Source organism: Lactuca serriola, chromosome 2 (genome assembly GCF_051521515.1).
Source record: "Lactuca serriola cultivar US96UC23 chromosome 2, Lser_US96UC23_V15, whole genome shotgun sequence".
Classification (NCBI taxonomy): Eukaryota; Viridiplantae; Streptophyta; class Magnoliopsida; order Asterales; family Asteraceae; genus Lactuca; species Lactuca serriola.
This window is the reverse complement of record NC_136409.1, coordinates 237319378-237327250: the sequence shown is the minus strand read 5'-3', so window position 1 is coordinate 237327250 and position 7873 is coordinate 237319378.

Sequence of the window (7873 nt, the reverse complement as noted above, 5' to 3'; positions counted from 1 at the left end):
TCAAAAAAAATCCAACTCTAAGGATAAGTCTTTTCAATCAAATGGTTTTCAAATCTATTCACTCAATGATCCAAAATGGAAAGGTATCCTACCTACTCCAACCCTTCCAATGTCACTTTCAAAATCTCAAAAATGGAAAGGAATTTTGCCAACTCTGGCACTCAAAAGGTCATCTCAAGTGTTTAAGAAATCACATCACAACAAGTCTGCATGTGTCAACACACCTGCAAGACCTACACAAAACACTTTTTCGAGACACACAAACAAAAGGGTCAAATATCACAATCCTCGGACTGGACAAAAGCTTAATTTTTCTTCAAAACCTCAAACTAAGTCAAATGTCAGGAAAAATGACAAAAAGTTCACGTGTCAATGTCAATATCAAAAAATTCTCTCTCATAACACATCTCATCTCTCCCAAAAAACTCGTAACTATCCACAATCTCACAAAACTCCAAAGAACTTCAAACACCCAGGACTAGGCTTGAAAGTTGACTTAAAATCTCTCCCTGCCACCTCGCATCATGCATCGATTAACACATCGTATGTGACTCCGGGCTGCAAACTCGCTTGGGTGCCCAAATTAACCACTTAATTTCTGTAGGCTTTGTGTAAGGAGGATCAAGAAGAAGAATGGTTGATCGACAGTGCCTGCTCCTTGCACATAACCAGAAGGTTAGAATACCTTCGGGATTTCAGGCCTATATGCAATGGTGGAAATGTCACTTTTGGAAACAATGCAAATGGCATCATATGAGGCTATGGTGTACTCACTACGGGGAATTTCTCAATTCAGAAGGTCGCCTATGTAGAAATCCTTAAACACAACCTCATCAGTGTTGGTCAACTATGTAAGGCAGACCATCGAGTGGGGTTTGATGATCAATTCTGTTACATAATGACAAGTGATAGAAGCATTTGTTTAATCAAGTCACGATCCAAAGGCACCATGTATCCTCTGGATGTCTCTCTCATCATTGGTAAACCGTAGCTGTGCTTTCTCTCTAAATCCGTATCCGAAGTTAGCTGGTTATGGCACCGCAAGCTCGCTCATCTCAACTTCAAATACATCAATACCTTAGTCTCTGAAGAATTATCAGAGGCCTACCCATTCTCAAGTTCAGCAATGACACTCTATGTCCTGCATGTGAATGTGGTAAGTAGTCAAAAGCAAGTCACCCTATGACTCAACTCAGAAACACCGCAGATTCTAATAAACTTCATCAAAGAAATAGAACTTCAAATCAAGCTTCCCGTAAGACGCATCCGCAGTGACAATGGTACTGAATGTTGGATTAGTGTCTAAGTTCATAACTATTTTGGTATGTACTTGACCCGATTATGAGCATGGTCCTTTTAGGTAGCCTTCACCATAGCAATATGTAGGATGAATTAAGGAGAGAAAGGTTTAAGTATGATTTATTAATATATTATGAGAATAATATATTAAAGGAGAAATCATATTGTTTAATTAATATTAGTCAAGAATTAATTAAGAATTAATTTTGTAGCTAAAATAGATTAATTAAATTTAGGGGGCTGGACTGCAATTATTGGATAATTGAGTTATTGGGCTAAGGAATGCTAAAGGAACAAGGGGTGAATGAAATTATGATGGGAGCCCATCATATTTTCGTCCATGGCCTTATCCAGAAGGTTCCATGGGCTGCTTAGAGTTTAAGATGTCCATTAGGGTTTTGACTGAAACCCAAGCAGCCCACACAAGTATATAAAGGACCCCTTAGGCCCCAAAAACGTGGGAAACTGAATCCTTAGGGTTTCTAGAAGTTTTTGGGTGCCTCTTTTCTTCTCCTTCTTCATCAAGTTGCTTATTGGTGTTTGTGACTCCATTAGAGGTGCAACACTTGAGGCACTAAGTTTTTGAAGCCAATCCAAGCAAGGAATTGATTGTTATTGATATATAACAATCAAAAGGTAATTACTAAACCCTTATTTCAATTCTTATTTGATAGATCTATGGTTTGTTAGTCTTGGATTCATTGCATGTACAATAGAGAAACCTAGATCCAAGCATTAGGGTTTGTATGAGCACATAAGATTGTTCTTATGCCTAAAACCCATCAGTGGTATCATAGCCTTGATTGGTTTCTATTGTATGTGATGCTATGTTGAATTATTTACTGAAAAACGATTTTTTGGCCTCTGCCCGACCTGACTCGGCGAGTAAGTGGATGAACTCGGCGAATCTGTCTGACTCGGCGAGTCCAGTCCCTGACTCAAATCAGAAACACCGCAGATTCTAATAAACTTCATCAAAGAAATAGAACTTCTGATCAAGCTTCCCGTAAGACGCATCCGCAGTGACAATGGTACTGAATTCACCAATCATCCACTCAACAACTTCTTGGTGTCAAAAGGTATTTCACATAACTTTTCAGCTCCATATACACCTCAACAAAATGGTGTTGTAGAGCGAAGGAACCGCACCCTTGTTGAAGCAGCCAGATCCATGCTCAGCTTCACCCATCTTCCTCTTTACGTCTGGGCTGAAGCTGTAGCCACTGCATGTTTTGTTCAGAACCGAAGCATTGTATGCAAACGTATCAACAAGACACCATATGAGGGCCTCAACAACCGAAAGCCAAATGTTCGTTTCTTTCACATCTTTGGGTGTAGATGTTTTGTGATCAACAACCGAGATCAACTTAACAAATTTGCACCAAAGTCTGATGAAGGTATCTTTCTTGGTTACTCCAAAAATAAGGTTGCGTATCGAGTTCTCATCAGACGTACAAGTTTAATCATTGAAATTTTTGACGTAAAATTCGATGACTTTTACACCCGCAACACCCCTCCATCCAAAGAAACCACTGCCATTATGGAGAGCGATATTCCTGTTTCTTCAGGACCTCTAAACCTGGTTGAAGTAAATTATGATGATCTCTTCGACCCTGTTGAAACGGAAAAACTATCCGAAGTTCTGGTATCACCAACTGCTTAACAACAACACGCTGATGTTTCTGGTCCATCTCTATCCGAAGTAGCATCTCTCAATACTTCCACCTCTCCTGTTGAGGGGGAAAGCTCTACTCCGGTTCATACTACAACCATCAAGGTTCCATTATTTGATGATGCTCAAGCTCCCACTCCCAGAAACTCAATTTCATTAAATGTATCTTCGCATTTAGATGAACTTCCATCAGCAGTCTAGGGGGAACCTTCTCAGGTTCCAGATGAACACCCTTCAACAATCCAGGGGGAACCTTTCCAAACTAAAGAAAATGCCTCTCTCGCTCCAACAAGTCAAGATGATTCAGCATGCTGTTCACAAATGCAGGGGGAACTTCCTTCCCCATCCGAAGCAACTTCTAATATTGAAAACATTCCTTCAACCGCAATTGCCGATCATCTGATGGCTCGTCTACATGTATGGATGAAGGATCACCCACCAGGCTAAATTATTGGCAACCCATCCGCATGTATCCAAACTCGATCTGCCAAAGATTTATCTGATCATTGTCACTATGCAGCATTTATGTCCGTAGTCGAGCCTCGTTCTATCAATGAAGCATTATTGGAACCAGATTGGATTTCTGCAATGCAAGAACTGGAAGAATTTGAAAGAAACAAAGTATGGCAACTTGTTCCCATTCCACAATTCCATACTATTGTTGGTACAAGATGGGTATTCAAGAACAAGCTAGATGAATATGGTGCGGTTATCAGAAATAAGGCAAGACTAGTTGCTAAAGGCTATCGTCAACTGGAAGGTGTTGACTACGATGAAACATACGCTCCGGTGGCTAGAATGGAAGCAATCCGAATTTTCTTAGCATATGCTTCTCACAAAAACATCAAAGTAGACCAAATGGACGTTAAGAGTGCTTTTCTCAATTGGGAATTGAAAGAAGAGGTTTATCTTCAACAACCTCCCAGATTTGAAAGTATCGAGTTCCCTGATCACTGCTACAAGCTTCGGAAAGCTGTCTACGGTCTGAAGTAAGCCCCTAGAGATTGGTATGAGACTCTTTTCGAATTCTTAGTCTCTTCAGGCTACAAAAGAGGAGTGATTGATCCCACACTATTTAGAAAAAGCAAACGAGTCTCACCTTATGCGTGTACAAATATATGTGGATGATATCATCTTCGGATCGTCTGATCAAGGAATGGTGGATGAATTTGCTAAGCTCATGACAAACAAATTTCAAATGAGCATGAATAAAGAGATTAACTTCTTTCTAGGTCTTCAAGTCAAACAAATTCAGCAAGCGATATTCAGTCATCAGGAGAAATATAACACTGAACTTCTAAAGAAATACTCTATGGACAACTATTCTTCGGCTAAGGTTCCTATGGCATTCAGATATAAGATCTCTGCTGATCCCTCTGGCGAATATGTTGATCACAAGACTTATAGAGGTATCATTGGCTCTTTAATGTATCTCACCACAAGCCGACCATACATTGTCTTTGTAACTGGTGTGTATGCAAGGTATCAGGCTGACCCAAAAGTGTCACACATGACCGCAGCCAAACAAATTCTTTTTTACCTAAAAGGAAGCAAATCTCTTGGTCTATGGTACCCCGCAGGCAATGACTTCAGTCTTCAAGCGTTTACTGATGCGAATCATGCCGGATGCAAACTTGATCGAAAAAGTACATCTGGTGGATGTCAATTTTTAGGAGGTAGACTTGTCAGCTGGTCCTCAAGAAAACAAAGTTGTGTTTCATTATCTACCACCAAAGTAGAATACGTGGCAGCAGCCAACTGCTGTTCCCAAGTCCTTTGGATGAAGACACAACTGTTGGACTACGGATACATGATGCTACGGATACCAATTTATTGTGACTCTGAAAGTGCCATAGCGATTTCTCGTAATCCTATTCAGCACTCCAAGACTAAACATATTGAACTAAGGTATCACTTCATCAAAGACCACATTCTGAAAGGTAATATTGAACTCATCTTCATTCCTACTCATGAAGAGAATTCTGATATTTTTACAAAAGCACTTGACTCTACAAAACTCAATGTGTTCCTACAAATGTTGGGAATGATGAATCCGGACCCTAAATTCTTAATAAATTAACAAGCACCGCAGACCTTCCTGGTCTCCATTGCGGTTATAATTGAAAGTTATTGATAATAGATGGTTTAGAACATTCACTGTACTGCAGTCAATGTACCGCAACCATATACTATATCTATCTTTCATGGGTCCTTCTTGTTTGTGATTACTAACTTTTGTACAAGTGTTCTTCTCAGTTTCTTTCACTGTAGTCATCCGCAACATCAAAAAAATCATCCGCAATGATATGTTCATCCGCAGTCACATTAATTACCTTCCAGACAGTTCATTCTTTTTGAAAAACAACAAAAACATAGTGTGCTATTTAATGATTCTTCATTAAATAAAACATTAAATAAAAACATTCCTTTGAGAAACTGTCACATTCTTCTCTCCCAAAACCTTGTGTTAGACCTATTTTAGTTATGATCACAAAATAAAAGATTTTCCAAATAAATCCTCTAAAATGTCTCTTCCTATTACCCAAACCATCCCATCCGTTACAACTTCTACTTTATCCAACGGATTTTTCTCACCCCCTCCACACGTTCTCAAGGCGTGATCTGGCATTTCATTAAATGCAGCGTTCTTTTGGTTAATCCCAATTTTAATCTTTATCCTTTTTTTGTCAACATGTGGTTAAGATTAAAGATACCTTTTTTTCTTTTTTTTTTCTTTTTTTTCACAGATAAATCATTTTCTTTTTACCCAATTTCACCTAGGTCAAAACCTTAATGTTTCCCGCTCCTACAAACCACTATAAAACCCTTTCTCTCTCCACAAAGAAACCTTTACGCTCTCAAAACCTTCAATCTCTCTCTGAATTCTTTAAGCTTTTTCAAAACTCGACAATTGTGAAATCCGGTGCCTCAAAGAAACAAACCAAAGCTTCTGGATCAGCCAACCCAACTGGTTCAAACTCTCCCACTATTGCATTGAGCAATTTCATAGCTGTGTTCGATGACCAACCCACTTACAATGCACCAACCAAACTGATGATCAAGTTCTTGAAAAATCGTCCTCTTTTCGGACCCTTTGATGCATTTACAGACATCGTTCCTTTATCCACTCTCTACAAGTGTGCCTTTTCTGCATATCGACCAGTCGATAATCCCCAAGAAGTTCATCTCAACCTGCTTAATGATGCTTTGGTTATCTTAACTAAAGAAAAGTTCCTTTATGCAATCAATCTACTGATTCATCCATCTGTGAAGTTCTTTACTCCATCAATGGCGGATGTCACCACAACACTGTACCAGATGGGATATCAGAAGAGGATAAAGGGTATCAGCGAGTTCAAGAAGAATCAATTGCCTATGGTATGGCAGTTTGTCTGTCATTTTATCATCCGCAGCCTGTTCGGAAAAACCGGAGGCACAGACAACATGGGTTTAAAGCTCCTTGAACTGGTTTGGAGCATTTTCACCGGACACGACATCAACTACTGGCAGATCCTATGGGACGATTTCATTCAGTACATTCCCAAGGAGCACCCGAAGGAGAACCCAACCGAGCTCACATTTGCAAGATTCTGGTCTCTCTGCATATCAGATCTGCATGCGGATGCCAAGATAGACATGGGTGACGACATGAATTTCTTCGTCACCAAAGACTTGAAAAGGTACAATCCTTCTTCTGATCAAAGTATTTTTGGTCCCATCCGCAGACTCCCTACCCACATCCTTAGTACTCTTGGCCTCGAGACTGCTGATGTCTCAGACCATGTCGAGGCTACGGAAGGTATTGACCCATACCTTCTTACCCCGCCTCTTCCATTTGCAGCCTTACACCCTGAAGGTACTGTAGTCCCTTCTTCTACAACTCTTTCTAACGTCTCTCAGAGACGTAAACATAAAGTTTCATCCCTTCATGGTCCTCGCACCACAAAGAAAGCCAACAATCCCAAGAAGGATGCAACTAAACCATCCAAACCATCTAAGAAGAGAAAGTCACCACCAGTTATCATACCTGCTGAACCGAGTCACCATGAATCCAGTAGTGACTCTGAAGAAGACAACCAACCCATCTCTATCCTTAAGAAAAAGAGAGCTAATACCACTAGCTAAATGCATAACCGGACTGATACCCCAGCCTCTCCATAGGCTCCGGTAGTTCTTGGGATGCCTGCACATCCATTCGTTAACACCATCCTTTTCCTTTCAGACTCAGAAAGTGAGTCTGAATCATAACAGAGAGGAGACTCCCCTCCAGTACATTCCAAAAGGGATATTACTGGTTCTAGCCCTAAAGTCTCCAGGGCTTCCCGACTGCACATTTTTTCATCCGAGGAGTTGAACTCCATCCTCTTGAACATCACCCATACACTTCAAACACAGTCCCATCTACAAGGCACCTCTTCAGCCTTTTCCAGAACTGAGCCGAGGCCAGACTTGACTACGGGTCAAGGAGACCAAGGAAGCTCAGGAAATCCTACTCTGCTTACATTACATTTGGGTGGTTTAGGCACGGTGAGCACAAATGTGCAAGGATCCGTGAGCCCAAGGGACACCTTGGTGCGTTTTTTAGGAATTGACGGAGAAGACTCAAATGATTCTTGGAGCAGATATCAACCCTCTAACGAGGCTGAAGCTAAGAAGTATGCCGCTTTTCGCAGGGCATTTCAAGCTAGGAAGGATCAGCAGATCAAGCAACAACAACTAAAAGAACAAGAGATTCAAGCTGTGGCAAAATATTGGCCAGATGCCATCAACAACGCCAATACCGCAGCCAATATTCTGAAGATTCAAGATTGGATGTCCGCAATTGCAGCCAACGTTCAACAAACTCAACAAACCGCTACTGATCAGCATGATCACCAAGCTCCTCCTTCTCCAACTGTTGCA